We start from the raw sequence: 17273 nt of genomic DNA on the forward strand, positions 1-17273 counted from the left end.
ATTGGAAGCCAAGTTCTTTTTTTCTGAGCCAGGTCACTGTTCTAGCCCTATAGGAAACACAGTAGAGTACAAGAGTGCCCCTTTCAGAAAAGCAGAGTGTTTTTCTTGTAAGGCAAGCTATTGTTCAATTGCCCTCCTTAAATGGAGCTGAATCACCTTCAGTTCCAAATTCTAGAAGCATCTGTTAATTTAGGTTAAGAACAACCACTCTTGTGCTCCCTTGTCCGTACACTGTGCAAATAGCACTTGGGTCTGTTCCTAGCAACTACAGTGTATTGGACTGAAGATAGACTCCTATTCTAGTCAGTCGCCAATGCTGAATTGAACTAGGTATGCCTCGTGTATGCTAAGCACAGTGCTTTTGTTCTGATCCAGCTCACTCTTCTGGCCCCATAGGAAACACAGTAGACAACCTGAGTGCCTCTTTTTCAACAGCAGAGTGTTTTTCTTGTAAGGCAAGCTAGGGTTCAATTGCTCTTCCTAAATGGAGTTGAATGCCATTCTGTTTCAAATTCTAGACGCAGTGTTAATTTAGCCACTCTTGTGCTCTCCTGGCCATACCCAGTGCAAATGGTACTAGCATCTCTTCCCAGCAAGTACAGTTTTTTTGGACTGAAGAGAAGCTCCTACTCTAGTCAGGTGCCAATGCTGAGTTGAACTAGGTATGCCTCATGTGTGTTGGAAGCACAGTTCTTTTTTTCTGAGCCAGCTAACTGTTCTGGCAATATCAGACACAAAGTACAGTGCAAGAGAGCCCCTTTCTCAAAAGCAGAGTGTTTTTCTTGTAAGGCAAGCTATGGTCCCATTGCCCATCCTCAATGGAGTTGAATCCCATTCAGTTTCAAATTCTAGAAGCAAGTGTTAATTTAGGTTAAGAACAGCTACTCTTGTGCTCCCCTGGCCATACACAGTATAAATAGCACTCGCATCTGTTCCCAGCAAGTACAGTGTATTGGACTGAAGCGAAGGTCCTATTATAGTCAGTTTCCAATGCTAAGTTGAACTAGGTAAGTATGCCTCTTGTGTGTTTAGCAGAGGTCTTTTGTTCTGAGCCAGCTCACTGTTCTGGACCTATAGGAAACACAGTACAGTACAAGAGTGCCCCTTTCCCAAAAGCAGAGCGTTTTTCTTGTACAGCAATCTAGGGTTCAATTGCCCTTACTAAATGAAGTTGAATCACATTCATTTTCAAATTCTAGAAGCAAGTGTTAATTTAGGTCAAGAACAACAACCATTTTGCTCCCCTGGTTACTTCTTTTGTTATGAGTCAGTTCACTGTTCTGGTTGTATAGGAAACACAGTAGAGTACAAGAGTGCACCTTTCTCAAAAGCAGAGTGTTTTTCTTGTAAAGCAAGCTAGGGTTCAATTGCCCTTTCTAAATGGAGTTGAATTCCATTCCGCTCCAAATTCTAGAAGCAAGTGTTAATTTAGTTTAAGAAGAGCCACTCGTGTGCTCCCTTGTCCATGCAAAGTGCAAATGGCACTCGCATCTGTTCCCTGCAAGTACAGTGTATTGGACCGTAGAGAAGCTCCTATTCTAGTCAGTTTCCAATGCTGAGTTGAACTATGTATGCTTCATGTGTGTTGGAAGCACAGTTCTTTTCTTCTGAGCCAACTCACTGTTCTGGCCCTATAGGAAACTCAGAACCTTCAAGAGTGCCTCTTTCTCAATAGCAGAGTGTTTTTCTTGTAAGGCAAAGTTGGGTTCAATTGCTCTTACTAAATGGAGTTGAATCCCAATCAGTTTCAAAATCTAGACGTAAGTGTTAATTTAGGTTAAAAACAGCCACTCTTATTGTCGCCTTGCCATACACTGAGCAAATTGTGATTGCATCTGTTCCCAGCAAGAATCGTGTATTGGACTGAAGAAAGGCTCCTATTGTAGTCACTTTAAAATGCTGAGTTTAGGTAGCTATGCCTTGTGTGAGTTGGAAGCCCAGTTCTTTAGTTCTGATCCAGCTCACTGTTTTAGCCCTATAGGAAACACAGTAGAGTACAAGAGTGCCCCTTTCAAAAAAGCAGAGTGTTTTTCTTTTAAGGCAAGCTAGTGTTCAATTGTCCTCTCTAAATAGAGTTGAATCACATTCAATTCCAAATTCTAGAAGCAAGTGTTAATTTAGTTTAAGAACAGCCACTCTTGTGCTCCCCTGGCCATACACAGTGCTAAAAGTACTCATGTCTGTTCCCAGCAAGCACAGTGTCTTGGACTGAAGAGAATCTCATATTCTAGTTAGTTTCCAATGCTGAGCTGAACTAGGTAGGACTCGTGTGTGTTGGAAGCTAATTCTTTTGTTATGAGCCAGCTCACTGTTCTGGCAGTATAGGAAACAGAGTAGAGTACAAGAGTGCACCTTTCTCAAAAGCAGAGTGTTTTTCCTGTAAGGCAAGCCTGTGTTCAATTGCCCTTCCTAAATGGAGTTGAATCCCATTCAGTTTCAAATTCTAGAAGCAAGTTATAATTTAGGTTAAGAACAGCCACTCTTGTGCTTGCATGGCCATACACAGTGCAAATAAAGATCCTGTCTCTTCCCAGCAAGAACAGTGTATTAGACTGAAGAGAAGCTCTTATTCTAGTCAGTTTCCAATGCTGAGTTGAACTAGGTATGCCTCGTGTGTGTTGGAAGCACAGTTCTTTTGTTCTTAGCCAGTTCACTGTTCTGTACTCATAGGAAAAACAGTAGAGTACAAGAGTGTCCCTTTCTCATACCAGAGTGTTTTTCTTGTAAAGCAAGGTAGGATTCAATTGCCCTTCATAAATGGAGTTAAATCCCATTCAGTTTCAAATTCTAGAGCAAGTGTCAATTTAGGTAAAGTACAATCACTGTTGTGTTCCCTGGCAACACACAATGCAAATAGCACTGGCTTCGGATCCCAGCAAGTAAAGAGTATTGGACTGAAGCAAAGCTCCTATTCCAGACAGTTTCCCATGCTGAGTTGTACTAAGTATGCCTCGTGTGTGTTGGAAGCACAGTTCTTTTGTTCTGAATCAGCTCACTGTTCTGGCCCCATTGGAAACACAGTAGAGTACAAGAGTGCCCCTTTGTCAAAAGCAGAGTGTTTTTCTTGTAAGGCAAGGTAGGGTTCAAATGCTATTACTAAATGGAGTTGAATCCCATTCAGTTTCAAAATCTAGAAGCAAGTGTTTATTTAGGTTAAACTGCCACTCTTATGCTTGCCTGGCCATACACTGTGCAAATTGTGATTGCATCTGTTCCCAACAAGAACAGTGTGTTGGACTGAAGAGTAACTCCTCTTGTAGTCACTTTCCAATGCTGAGTTATATAGCTATGCCTCATGTGTGTTGGAAGCCCAGTTCTTTTGTTGTGAGCCAGCTCACTGTTCTAGCCCTATAGTAAACACAGTAGAGTACAAGAGTGCCCCTTTCAAAAAGCAGAGTGTTTTTCTTTTAAGGCAAGCTAGTGTTCAACTGTCCTCCTTAATAGAGTTGAATCACATTCAGGTCCAAATTCTAGAAGCAAGTGTTAATTTAGGTTAAGAACAGCCACTCTTGTGCTCCCCTGGCCATATGCAGTGCAAATAGCACTTGCGTCTGTTCCTAGCAATTACAGTGTATTGTACTGAAGATAAGCTCCTATTCTAGTCAGTTGCCAATGCTGAGTTGAACTAGGTATGCCTCGTGTATGATAAGCACAGTGCTTTTGTTCTGATCTAGCTCTCTCTTCTGGCTCTATATGAAACACAGTAGACAGCATGAGTGCCTCTTGCTCAAAAGCAGAGTGTTTTTTTTTTTAAGGCAAGCCTGGGTTCAATTGTCCTTCCTAAATGGAGTTGAATCCCATTCAATTTGAAATTCTATACATAAGTGTTAATTTAGGTTAAGAACAGCCACTCTTGTGCTCCCCTGGTCATACCCAGTACAAATGGCACTCGCATCTGTTCCCAGCAAGTCCAGTTTTTTGGATTGAAGAGAAACTCCTACTACAGTCAGTTGCCAATGCTGAGTTGAACTAGGTATGCCTCATGTGTGTTGGAAGCACAGTCTTTTGTTCTGAGCCAGCTCACTGTTCTGGCACTATAGAAAACACAGTAGGGTACAAGAGTGGCCCTTTCTCAAAAGCAGAGTGTGTTTCTTGTAAGGCAAGCTATGGTCCAATTGCCCATCCTCAATGGAGTTGAATCCCATTCAGTTTCAAATTCTAGAAGCAAGTGTTAATTTAGGTTAAGAACAGCTACTCTTGTGCTCCCCCGGCCATACACAGTGCAAATCACACTCGCATCTGTTCCATCAAGTACAGTGTATTGGACTGAAGTAAAGGTCCTATTATAGTCAGTTTCCAATGCTAAGTTGAACTAGGTAGGTATGCCTCTTGTGTGTTAAACAGAGGTCTTTTGTTCTGAGCCAGCTCACTGTTCTGGACCTATAGGAAACACAGTACAGTACAAAAGTGCCCCTTTCCCAAGAGCAGAGTGTGTTACTTGTACGGCAAGCTATGGTCCAATTGCCCATCCTCAATGGAGTTGAATCCCATTCAGTTTCAAATTCTAGAAGCAAGTGTTAATTTAGGTCAAGAACAACAACCATTTCACTCCCCTGGTCATACATAGTACAAATAGCACTCTTGTCTCTTCCCAGGAAGTTCAGTTTATTGGACTGAAGAGAAGCTCCTACTCTAGTCAGTTGCCAATGCTGAGTTGAACTCGTTATGCCTCGTGTGTGTTGGAAGCACAGTTCTTTTCTTCTGAGCCAGCTCACTGTTCTGACCCTATAGGAAACTCAGAACAGTACAAGAGTGCCCCTTTCTCAAAAGGAGAGTGTTTTTCTTGTAAGGCAAGGTAGGGTTCAATTGCTCTTACTAAATGGAGTTGAATCCCATTCAGTTTCAAAATCTAGATGCAAGTGTTAATTTAGGTTAAAAACAGCCACACTTATGCTCGTCTGGCCATACACTGAGCAAATTGTGAATGCATCTGTTCCCAGCAAGAATAGTGTATTGGACTGAAGAGAGGCTCCTATTTTAGTCACTTTAAAATGCTGAGTTTAAGTAGCTATGCCTTGTGTGAGTTGGAAGCCCAGTTCTTTTGTTCTGAGCCAGCTCACTGTTCTAGCCCTATAGGAAACACAGTAGAGTACAAGAGTGCCCCTTTCAAAAAAGCAGAGTGTTTTTCTTTTAAGGCAAGCTAGTGTTCAACTGTCCTCCCTTAATAGAGTTGAATCACATTCAATTCCAAATTCTAGAAGCAAGTGTTAATTTAGCTTAAGAGCAGTCACTCTGGTGCTCCCCTGTCCATACACAGTGCAAATAGAACTCGTGTCTGTTCCCAGCAAGCACAGTGTCTTGGACTGAAGAGAATCTCATATTCTAGTTAGTTTCCAATGCTGAGTTGAACTAGGTATGACTCGTGTGTGTTGGAAGCTAATTCTTTTGTTCTGAGCCAGCTCACATACTGGTAGTATAGGAAACACAGTAGAGTACAAGAGTGCGCCTTTCTCAAAAGCAGAGTGTTTTTCCTGTAAAGCAAGCCTGGGTTCAATTGCCCTTCCTAAATGGAGTTGAATCCCATTCAGTTTCAAATTCTAGAAGCAAGTTATAATTTAGATTAAGAACAGCCACTCTTGTGCTCGCATGGCCATACACAGTGCAAATAAAGATCATGTCTGTTCCCAGTAAGAACAGTGTATTAGACTGAAGAGAAGCTCTTATTCTAGTCAGTTTCCAGTGCTGAGTTGAACTATGTATGCCTCGTGTGTGTTGGAAGCACAGTTCTTTTGATCTGAGCCAGCTCACTCCTCTGGCTCTATAGGAAACACAGTAGAGAAGAAGAGTGCCCCTTTCTCAAAAGCAGAGTGTTTTCTTGTAAGGTAAGCTAGGGTTCAATTGCCCTTCCTAAATAGAGTTGAATCCTGCAAGTTTCAAATTCTAGAAGCAAGTGTTAATTTAGTTTAAGAACAGCCACTCTTGTGCTCACCTTGCCATACACAGTGCAAATAGATATTGCATCTATTCGTAGCAAGAACAGTGTATTGGATCGAAGAGAAGCTCCTATTGTAGTGACTTTCCAATGCTGCCTTGAACTAGGTATTCCACATGTGTGTTATGAGCACAGTTCTTTTCTTCTCAGCCAGCTCACTCTTCCTGCCCTAAGGGAAACACAGTAGAGTACAAGTGTGCCCTTTTCTCAAAAGCAGAGTGTTTTTCTTTTAAAGAAAGCTAGGGTTCAATTTCCCTCCCTAAATGAGTTGAATCACATTCAATGTCAATTTCTAGGAGCATGTGTTATTTTAGGCTAAGAACAGCCACTCTTTTGCTGTCCTGTCCATACACAGTATAAATTGCACTCGCATCTGTTCCCAGCAAGTAAAGTGTATTGGACTGAATAGCAGCTCCTATTCTAGTCAGTTTCTAATGCTGAATTGAACTAGGTATGCCTTGTGTGTTGGAAACACAGTTCTTTTGTGCTGAGCCAGCTCACTGTTCTGGCCCCATAGGAAACACAGTAGAGTACAAGAGTGACCCTTTCTCGAAAGCAAAGTGTTTTTCTTGTAAGGCAAGCCTGGGTTCAATTGCCCTTCCTAAATGGAGTTGAATCCCATTCAATTTCAAATTATAGGAGCAAGTGCAATTTTAGGTTCAGAACAGCCACTGTTGTGCTCCCCTGGCCATACACAGTGCAATTATCACTCGTGTTTTTTCCCAGCAAGTACAGTGTATTGGACTGAACTGAAGCTCCTATTTTAGACAGTTTCCAATGCTGAGTTGTACTAGGTATGCCTCGTGTGTGTTGCAAGCCCAGTTCTTTTGTTCTGAGCAGGCTCACTATTCTAGCCCTATAGGAAACACAGTAGAGTATAAGAGTGCCCCTTTCAAAAAGCAGAGTGTTTTTCTTGTAAGGTAAGCTAGGTTCACTTGCCCTCCCTAAATGGAGTTGAATCACATTGAGTTCCAATTTCTATAAGCAAGTGTTTTTTTAGGTTAAGAACAGCCACTCTAGTGCTCCCCTGGCCATACACAATGCAAATAGCTCTCGCGTCTGTTCCCAGTAAGTAAAGTGTATTGGACTAAAGAGAAGTTCCTATTCTAGTCAGTTTCCAATGGTGAGTTGAACTAGGTATGCCTCCTCTATGTTGGAAGCACAGTTTTTTGTTCTGAGCCAGCTCACTGTCAGGCTGTATAGGAAACATAGTAGAGTACAAGAGTGCCCATTTCTCAAAAGCAGATTGATTTTTGAAAGGCAAGCCTGGATATCATTGCCCTTTCTAAATGGAATCGAATCACATTCAGTTTCAATTGGTAGAAGAAAGTGTTAATTTAGGTTAAGAACAGCCCCTCTTGTGCTTCCCTTGCCATACACCCTCCAAATTGCACTGGTTTCTGTTCCCATCAAGTACAGTGTATTGGACTGAAGAGAAGCTCCCATTCTAGTCAGTTTCTAATGCTGAGTTGATCTATGTATGCCTCTTGATTGTTGGAAGCACAGTTCTATTTTTCTGAGCCAGATCACTGTTCTGGCCCTATAGGAAACACAGTAGAATACAACAGTGACCCATTTTCAAAAGCAGAGTGTTTTCCTTGTATGGCAAGCCTGGGTTCAATTGCCCTTCCTAAATGGAGTTGAATCACATTCAGTTTCCAGCTAGTACAGTGTATTGTATTGAAGAGAAGCTATTATTCTAGTCAGTTTCCAATGCTGACTTGAACTAGGTATGCCTCCTGTGTTTTGGAAGCACAGTTCTTTTGTTCTGAGCAAGCTCATTATTCTGGCCCTATGGGAAACACAGTAGAGTACAAGAGGGCTCCTTTCTCAAAAGCAGAGTGTTTTCCTTGTAAGGCAAGCTAGAGTTCAATGGCTCTTCCAAATGGAATTGAATTGCATTCAGTTTCAAATTAAAGAGCAAGTGGTAATTTAGGTTAAGAGCAGCCACTCTTGTTCTTGCCTGGGCATACACTGTGCAAATTGTGATTGCATCTGTTCCCAGCAAGTACAGTGTATTGGACTGAAGAGAAGCTCCTATTGCAATCATTTTTTAATGCTGAGTTTAACTAGGTATGCCTCGAGTGTTGGAAGCACAGTTCTTTTGTTCTGAGCCAGCTCACTGTTCTGGACCTATAGGAAACACAGTAGAGTACAAGAATGCCCCTTTCTCAAAAGCAGAGTGTTTTTCTTCTAAGGAAAGTTAGGGTTCAATTGCAATACCTAAATGGAGTTTAATCAAATTCAATTTCAAATTCTAGAAGAAAGTGTTAATTTAGGTTAAGAACAGCCACTCTTGTGCTTGACTGGACATACACAGTGTAAATAGAGATCGTGGCTGTACCCAGCAAGAACAGTGTATTGGACTGAAGAGAAGCTCCTATTCTAGTGAGTTCCCAACACTTAGTTGAATTCAGTATGCCTCATGTGTGTTAGAAGCTCACTTCTTTTCTTCTGAGCCAGCTCACTGATCTGGCCCAATAGGAAAAACAGTAGATTACAAGAGTGCTCCTTTCTCAAAACCAGAGTGTTTTTCTTGTAAGTAAAGGTAGGGTTCAATTGACTTTCCTAAATAAAGTTGAGTCCCATTCACTTTCATATTAGAGCATGTGTTAATTTAGGGTAAGAACAACCACTGTTGTGCACCCCTGTCCGAACACAGTGCAAATAGCTCTCGCATCTGTTCCCAGCAAGTACAGTGTATTCGACTGAAGAGAAGCTCCTATTCTAGTCAGTTTCCAATAATGAGTTGAACTAGATATGCCTCGTGTGTGTTGGAAGCACAGTTCTTTGTCTGAGCCAGCTCACTCTTCTGACCTCATAGGAAACTCAGTAGAGTACAAGAGTGCCTCTTTCTAAAAAGCAGAGTGTTTTTCTTGAAAGGCAATTAAGTGTTCATTTGCCTTTCCTAAATGGAGTTGAATGCCATTCAGTTTCAAATTCTAGAGCAAGTGTTAATTTAAGAACAGCCACTCTTGTGGCTTTATACATTGTGCCAATAGCACTCACATCTGTTCCCAGCAAGTACAGTATATTGGACTTAAGAGAAGCTACTATTCTCGTCAGTTTCCAATGTTGAGTTGAACTAGTTATGCCTCACATATGTTGGAAGCACAGTTCTTTTACTCTGAGCCAGGTCACTGTTAAACCCCTATAGAAAACACAGTAGAGACTATGAGTGCTACTTTCTCAAAGGCAGAGTGTTTTTCTTGGAAGGCAAGCTAAGGTTCCATTGCCTTTCTTAAATAGAGTTGAATCACATCCATTTCAAATTCTAGAAGCAAGTGTTAACTTAGTTTAACAACAGCAACTCTTGTGCTCCACTGGCCATACACACTACAAATAGCATTCGCGTATGTTGCCAGCAAATACATTGTATGGGACTGAAGAGAAGCTTCTATTCTAGTCAGTTTCCAATCCTCAGTTGATGTATGTATGCCTCCTGTGTGTTGGAAGCACAGTTCTTTTGTTCTGAGCCAGCTCACTGTTTTGGCCCCATAGGAATCACTAGAGTACAAGAGTCCCCCTTTCTCAAAAGCAGAGTGTTTCTCTTGTAAGGCATTGTAGGGTTCAATTGTGCTTCCTAAATGGAGTTGAATCACATTCACTTTCAAATTTTAGTAGCATGTGTTAATTTAGGTTAAGAACAGCCACTCTTGTGCTTGCCGGGATATACACAGTGTAAAGAGCACTGGCGTCTGTTCCCAGCAAGAATCATGTATTGGACTGAAGTGAAGCTCCTATTTTAGTCAGTTTCCAATGCTGAGTTGAACTAGGTATGCCTCGTGTGTGTTGGAAGGACAGTTCGTTTGTTCTGTGGCAGCACACTCTTCTGACCCTATCTGAAACACAGTAGAGTACAAGAGTGTCCCTTTCTCAAAAGCAGAGTGTTTTTCAGTACGGCAAGCTAGGGTTCAATTGCCCTTCCTAAATTTGTTTAAATCACATTCAATTTCAAATTCTAGAAGCAAGTGTATATTTAGCTTAAGAACAGATAATCTTGTGCTCCCATGGCCATACACAGTACAAATAGCACTTGCTTAGGTTCCCAGTAAGTACAGTGTATTGGACTGAAGAGAAGCTCCTATTTTATTCAGTTACCAATGCTGAGTTGAACTAGGTATGCCTCCTGTGTGTTGGAAGCACAGTTCTTTTATTCTTAGCCAGCTCACTGTTCTGGCCTCATGGGAAACTCAGTACAGTACAAGAGTGTCCCTTTCTCAAAAGCAGTGTGTTTTTCTTGTAAGGCAAGCTAGGGTTCAATTGCTCTTCCTAAAGGGAGTTGAATCCCATTCAGTTTCAAATTCTAGAGCAAGTGTTAATTTAGGTTAAGTACAACCACTCTTGTGTTCCCCTGGCCATACATAGTGCAAATAGCACTCTCGTCTTTTCCCAGCAAATACAGTGTATAGGACTGAAGAGAAACTCCTATTCTAGTGAGTTTCCAATCCTGAGATGATGTATGTATGCCTTCTGTGTTTTGGAAACACAGTTCTTTTGTTCTGAGCCAGCTCACTGTTCTGGCACTATAGGAATCACTAGAGTACAAGAGTGCCCCTTTCTCAAAAGCAGAGTGTTTCTATTGTAAGGCAGGGTAGGGTTCAATTGGGCTTCCTAAATGGAGTTGAATCACATTTACTTTCAAATTTTAAAAGCAAGTGTTAATTTAGGTTAAGAACAGCCACTCTTGTGCTTGCCGGAATATACACATTTTAAATAGCACTGGCATCTGTTTCCAGCAAGTACAGTGTATTGGACTGAAGCGAAGCTCCCTTCTTCCTAGTTTACAATGCTGAGTTGAACTAGGTATGCCTCCTGTGCGTTGGAAGTACAGTTCTTTTATTCTGAACCCGCTCACTGTTCTGGCCCTATGGGAAACTCAGTAGAGTACAAGAATGTCCCTTTCTCAAAAGCAGTGTGTTTTTCTTGTTAGGCAAGCTAGGGTTCAATTTCCCTTCCTAAATGGAGTTGAATCCCATTCAGTTTCAAAATCTAGAGCAAGTGTTAATTTAGGTTAAGTACAAACACTCTTGTGTTCCCCTGGCCATACACAATGCAAATAGCACTCGCTTCAGTTCCCAGCAAGTACAGTGTATTGAACTGAAGCAAAGCTCCTATTCTAGTCAGTTTTCAATGCTGAGTTGACCTAGGTATGCCTGTGTGTGTTGGAAGCACAGTTCTTTTGTTCCGAGTTATCTCGCTGTAATGACCCCATAGGAAAAGGGTAGAGTAAAAGAGTGCCCCTTTTTCAGGCAGAATGTTTTTCTTGTAAGGCAAGATAGGGTTCCATTGCCCTTCCGAAATGAGTTGAATCACATTCAATTTCAATTTCTAAAAGCAAGTGTTAATTTTGTTTATGAACAACCACTCTTGTGCTCCCCTGGCCATACACAGTACAAATAGCACTCACATCTATTCCCAGCAAATACACTGTAATGGACTGAAGAGAAGGTCCTATTCTAGTCAGTTTCCAAGGCTGAGTTGATCTAGGTATGCCTCGTGTGTTGGAAGCACAGTTCTTTTGTTCTCAGCCAGCTCACTCACTGTCCTGGCCCTATAAGAATCAGAGTAGAGTACAAGAGTGCCCCTTTCTTAAAAGCATAATTTTTTTCTTGGAAGGCAGGGTAGGGTTCAAATGCCCTTCCTAAAAGGAGCTCAATCACATTGAGTTTCAAATTTTAGAAGCAAGTGTTAATTTAGTTTAAGAGCAGCCACTCTTGTTCTTGGCAGGATATACACAGTGCAAATAGCACTGGCGTCTGATCCCAGAAAGAATCGTGTATTGGACTGAAGAGAAGCTACTATTTTAGTCAGTTTCCAATGCTGAGTTGAACTAGGTATGCCTCGTGTGTGTTGGAAGCACATTTCATTTGTTCTGAGCCGGCCCACTCTTCTGGCCCTATCGGAAACACAGTAGAGTACATAGGGCCCCTTTCTCAAAAGCAGAGTATTTTTCATTTAAGGCAAGCTAGGGTTCAATTTCCCTGCCTAAATGGGTTTAAATCACATTCAATTTCAAATTCTGGAAGCAAGTGTATATTTAGTTTAAGAACAGATACTCTTGTGCTCCCATGGCCATACACAGTGCAAAAAGCACACATGAATGTTCCCAGCAAGTACAGTGTATTGGACGTAAGAGAAGCTCCTATTCTAGTTAGTTTCCAAAGCTGAGTTGACCTAGTAGGCCTGTGTGTGTTGGAAGCACAGTTCTTTTGTTCCGAGTTAGCTCATTGTAATGGCCCCATATGAAACAGGGTAGAGTAAAAGAGTGCTCCTTTTTCAGGCAGAGTGTTTTTCTTGTAAGGCAAGATAGGGTTCAATTGCCCTTCCTTAATGAGTTGAATCACATTCAATTTCAATTTCTAAAAGCAAGTGTTAATTTTGGTTATAAACAACCACTCTTGTGCTCCCCTGCCAATACACAGTGCAAATAGCACTCGAGTCTGTTCCCAGCAAACACATTGTAATGGACTGAAGAGAAGCTCCTATTCTAGTCAGTTTCTAATGCTGAGTTGATCTAGGTATGCCTCGTGTATGTTGGAAGCAAAGTTCTTTTGTTCTGAGCCAGCTCACTCACTGTTCTGGCCCTATAAGAAACAGAGTAGAGTACAAGAGTCCCCATTTCTTAAAAGCAGAGTTTTTTTTATCTTGGAAGGCAGAGTAGGGTTCAAATTGCCTTGCTAAATGGAGCTCAATCACATTCAGTTTCAAATTTTAGAAGCAAGTGTTAATTTAGGTTAAGAGCAGCCACTCTTGTGCTCCCCTGGCCATACACAGAGCAAATAGCACTCGCGTGTGTTCCCATCAAGTGTAGTGTATTGCACTGAAGAGAAGCTCCTATTCTAGATCACGCCAAATGACTGTCTCACCCATTCGGGGGCCTGATCCAGTTGGGGGCCCCTAAACCTTTGGTTCATAGATCCTGTGCTTCCATTCATTTGGTTATTTGTCCCTGTGCTTTATCCAACCCTGGCTTCAACAATTCTCGCTCATATAAACCCTCTTCTTTCTCACTAATTAGACTCCCAGTGCTCCACCAGGGGACCAACCGTGGATGTCTGCATTCAGATTCCTCAGACCTTCCTTGGATGGGGTTTATGGCACAACTAACAGGGTGTCTGGCCATCCCATCACCGGAGTAGGTCAGTTCCTGCCGTCTCTCGACCATTGCCAGCAGTCTTTTGTGGGGTATCTTTGTGGATCTCTGTGGACCTCCCTAGCTCTCTGCTTCCTCCCCTTCTCATGTGGTCTTCATTTACCATGGTCTCCTATTCGTTGTTCTCCCTCTCTTTTCTTGATCCAGCTAGGATCTCCCACTCTCTTTCCCTCGACCATCGCTCTTCATTGTTCCCACTCATGACCAGGCTGTTCATGTAGATCTCATCCAATTCTCCGTGTCTTTTTTGGGGTCCCGTTTTCCAGGTAGCCTCACTGGTGATGGGAGTAGCAGTCCAGTCATCCTTGTTCCACATCTAGCATCTTCCTATGAGTGAGTACATACCATATTTGTCTTTCTGAGTCTGGGTCACCTCACTCAGGATGATTTTTTCTAGATCCATCCATTTGCCTGCAAACCGTATGATGTCATTGTTCTTCTCTGCTGAGTAGTATTCCATTGTGTATATGTGCCACAATTTATTTATCCATTCTTCAGATGAAGGGCATCTAGGTTGTTTCCAGGATTTGACTATTACAAACAATGCTGATATGAACATAGCTGAGCAAGTGCTCTTGTGGTATGATTGATCATTTCTTGGGTATATGCCCAAAAGTGGTATAGCTGGATCTTGGGGGAGATTGATTCCCAATTTTCTAAGAAAGCGCCATATTGATTTACAAAGTGGTTGTACAAGCTTGCATTCCCACCAGCAGTGGAGGAGAGTTCCTCTAGCTCCACAACCTCTCCAGCATAAAGTGTCTTCAGTGTTTTTGATCGTAGCCATTCTGACAGGCATAAGGTGGTATCTCAGAGTTGTTTTGATTTGCATTTCCCTGATGATTAGGGATGTTGAGCAATTCCTTAAATGTCTTTCAGCCATTTGGGTTTCCTCTGCTGAGAATTCTCTGTTGAATTCTAAAGCCCATTTCTCAATTGGACTGTTGGTCGTTTTGATGTCTAATTTCTTGAGTTCCTTATATATTCTGGATATCAGTCCTCTGTCACCTGTGGGGTTGGTGAATATCTCTTCCCATTCTGTAGGCTGTTGCTTTGCCTTGTTGACCGTATCCTTTGCTCTACAAAAGCTTCTCAGTTTCAGGAGGTCCCATTGATTGATTGTTTGTCTCAGAGTCTGTGCTACTGGTGTTATATTTAGGAAGTGATCTCCTATGCCAATGCGTTCAAGATTACTTCCTACTTTCTCTTCTAGTAGGTTTAGAGTAGCTGGATTTATGTTGAGGTCTTTGATCCACTTGGACTTAAGTTTAGTGCACGGTGACAGATATGGATCTATTTGCAGCCTTCTACATGTTGATATCCAGTTATGCCAGCACCATTTGTTGAAGATGCTTTCTTTTTTCCATTGTACACTTTTGGCTTCTTTGTCAAAAATTATATGTCCATAGATGTGTGGGTTAATGTCAGGGTCTTCAATTCGATTCCATTGGTCCACATGTCGGTTTTTATGCCAATACCAAGCTGTTTTTATTACTGTAGCTCTATAGTAGAGCTTGAAGTTAGGGATTGTGATGCCTCCAGAAGTTGTTTTATTGTACAGGTTTCTTTTAGCTATTCTGGATTTTTTGTTTTTCCATATGAAGTTGAGTATTATTCTTTCCAGGTCTGTGAAGAATTGTGTTGCTTTTTTGATGGGGATTGCATTGAATCTGTAAATTGCTTTTGGTAAGATTGCCATTTTTACTATGTTAACCCTGCCTATCCATGAGCATGGAGATCTTTCCATTTTCTGACATCTTCTTCAATTTCTTTTTTCAGGGACTTAAAGTTCTTGTCATATAGGTCCTTCACTTGCTTGGTTAGTGTTACCCCAAGGTATTTTATGTCATTTTTGGCTATTGTAAAGGGTGATGTATCTCTAATTGCCTTCTCAGCTTCTTTGTCCATTGTATATAGGAGGGCTACTGATTTTTTTGAGTTGATCTTGTATCCTGCTATGTTGCTGAAGGTGTTTATAAGCTTTATCAATTCCTGGGTGGAATCTTTGGGTCACTCATGTATACTATCGTGTCATCTGCAAATAGGGAAAGCTTGACTTCTTCCTTTCCAATTTGAATCCCCTTAATCTCCTTATGTTGTCTTATTGCTCTGGCTAGAACTTCAAGTACTATATTGAATAAGTATGGGGAGAGTGGACAGCCTTGTCTCGTTCCTGATTTTAGTGGAATTGCTTTGAGTTTCTCTCCATTTAATTTGATGTTGGCTGTTGGTTTGCTATATATTGCCTTTATTATGTTTAGGTATGTTCCCCGTTTTCCTGATCGCTCCAAGACTTTTATCATGAAGGGGTGTTGGATTTTGTCAAATGCCTTTTCTGCATCTAGTGAGATGATCATGTGGTTTTTTTCTTTGAGTTTGTTTATATGGTATATTACATGGATGGACTTTCGTATGTTGAACCACCCTTCCATCCCTGGGATGAAGCCTACTTGATCATGGTGGATAATTGTTCTGATGTGTTCTTGGAGTCTGTTTGCCAATATTTTATTGAGTATTTTTGCATCAATGTTCATGAGGGAGATCGGTTTGTAGTTCTCTTTCTTTGTTGTATCCTTGTTTGGTTTAGGAATCAGGGTAATTGTAGCCTCATAAAAGGAGTTTGGAAATGTTCCTTCTGTTTCTATTATGTGCAACAATTTAGAGAGTATTGGTATTAACTCTTCTTTGAAGATCTGGTAGAATTTTGCACTGAAACCATCTGGTCCTGGGCTTTTTTTGGTTGGGAGACTTTTAATGACTGTTTCTATTTCCTTAGTGGTTATTGGGCTATTTAAATAGTTTATCTGGTCTTGATTTAGCTTAGGTATGTGGTACTTATCCAGAAAAATGTCCATTTCTTTTAGGTTTTCCAGTTTTGTGGAGTAGAGGTTTTTGAAATATGACCTTATAATTCTCTGGATTTCCTCAATGTCTGTTGTTATGTCCCCTTTTCATTTCTGATTTTGTTGATTTGGATACTCTCTCTCTGTCTTTTGGTTAGTTTGGATAAGGGCTTGTCTATCTTGTTGATTTTCTCAAAGAACCAACTCTTTGTTTCATTAATTTTTGTATTATTCTCTTAGTTTCTAATTTATTAATTTCACCTCTCACTTTGATAATTTCCTGGCGTCTATTCTTCCTGGGAGACTTTGCTTCTTCTTGTTCTAGAGCTTTCAGGTGTGCTGTTAAGTCACTAGTGTGAGATTTCTCCAACTTCTTTATGTGGGCATTTAGTGCTATGAATTTCCCTCTTAACACTGCTTTCATAGTGTCCCATAAGTTTGGGTATGTGGTGTCTTCATTTTCGTTGATCTCTAGGAAGTCTTTAATTTCTTTCTTTATTTCTTCCTTAACCCATTGGTGATTCAGTTGAGCATTATTCAGTTTCCATGAGATTGTAGGTTTTCTGTAGTTTTAGTTGTTGTTGAGATCTAACTTTAACCCATGGTGGTCTGATAGAACACAGGAGGTTATTCTAATTGTTTTGTATCTGTTGAGATTTGCTTTGTGGCCAAGTATGTGGTCAATTTTAGAGAAAGTTCCATGGGGTGCTGAGAAGAATGTATATTCTTTCTTGTTAGGATGGAATGTTCTGTAGATATCTATTACGTCCAATTGGGTCATGACATCAGTTAAGTCCTTTATTTCTCTGTTAAGTTTCGATTTGGAGATCTGTCCAGTGGTGAAAGTGGGGTGTTGAGATCTCCCACTATTAATGTGTGGAGTGTTATATGTGGTTTTAGCTTTAGTAATGTTTCTTTTCCATATGTGGGTGCCCTTGTGTTTGGGGCATAAATGTTCAGAATTGAAACTTCATCTTGGTGATCTTTTCTGTGATGAATATGTAATGTCCTTCTTTATCTCTTTTGATTGATTTTAGTTTGAAGTCTATTTTGTTGGATATCAGGATGCTACCCCTGCTTGTTTCTTAAGACCATTTGATTGGAAAGTCTTTTCCCTGCCTTTTATTCTTAGGTAGTGTCTGTCTTTGAATTTGAGATGTGTTTCTTGTATGCAGCAGGAAGATGGGTCCTGCTTTCGTATCCATTCTGTAAGTCTATGTCTTTTTATAGGTGAATTAAGTCCCTTGATATTAAGGAATATTAATGACCAGTGATTCTTCATCCCTGTTATTTTTGGTGGTAGTGTGTGTGTACTTCTCTTCTTTGGGGTTTACTGTTGTGG

The sequence above is a fragment of the Peromyscus leucopus genome, chromosome 22 (assembly GCF_004664715.2).
Source record: "Peromyscus leucopus breed LL Stock chromosome 22, UCI_PerLeu_2.1, whole genome shotgun sequence".
NCBI classification, from domain to species: Eukaryota; Metazoa; Chordata; class Mammalia; order Rodentia; family Cricetidae; genus Peromyscus; species Peromyscus leucopus.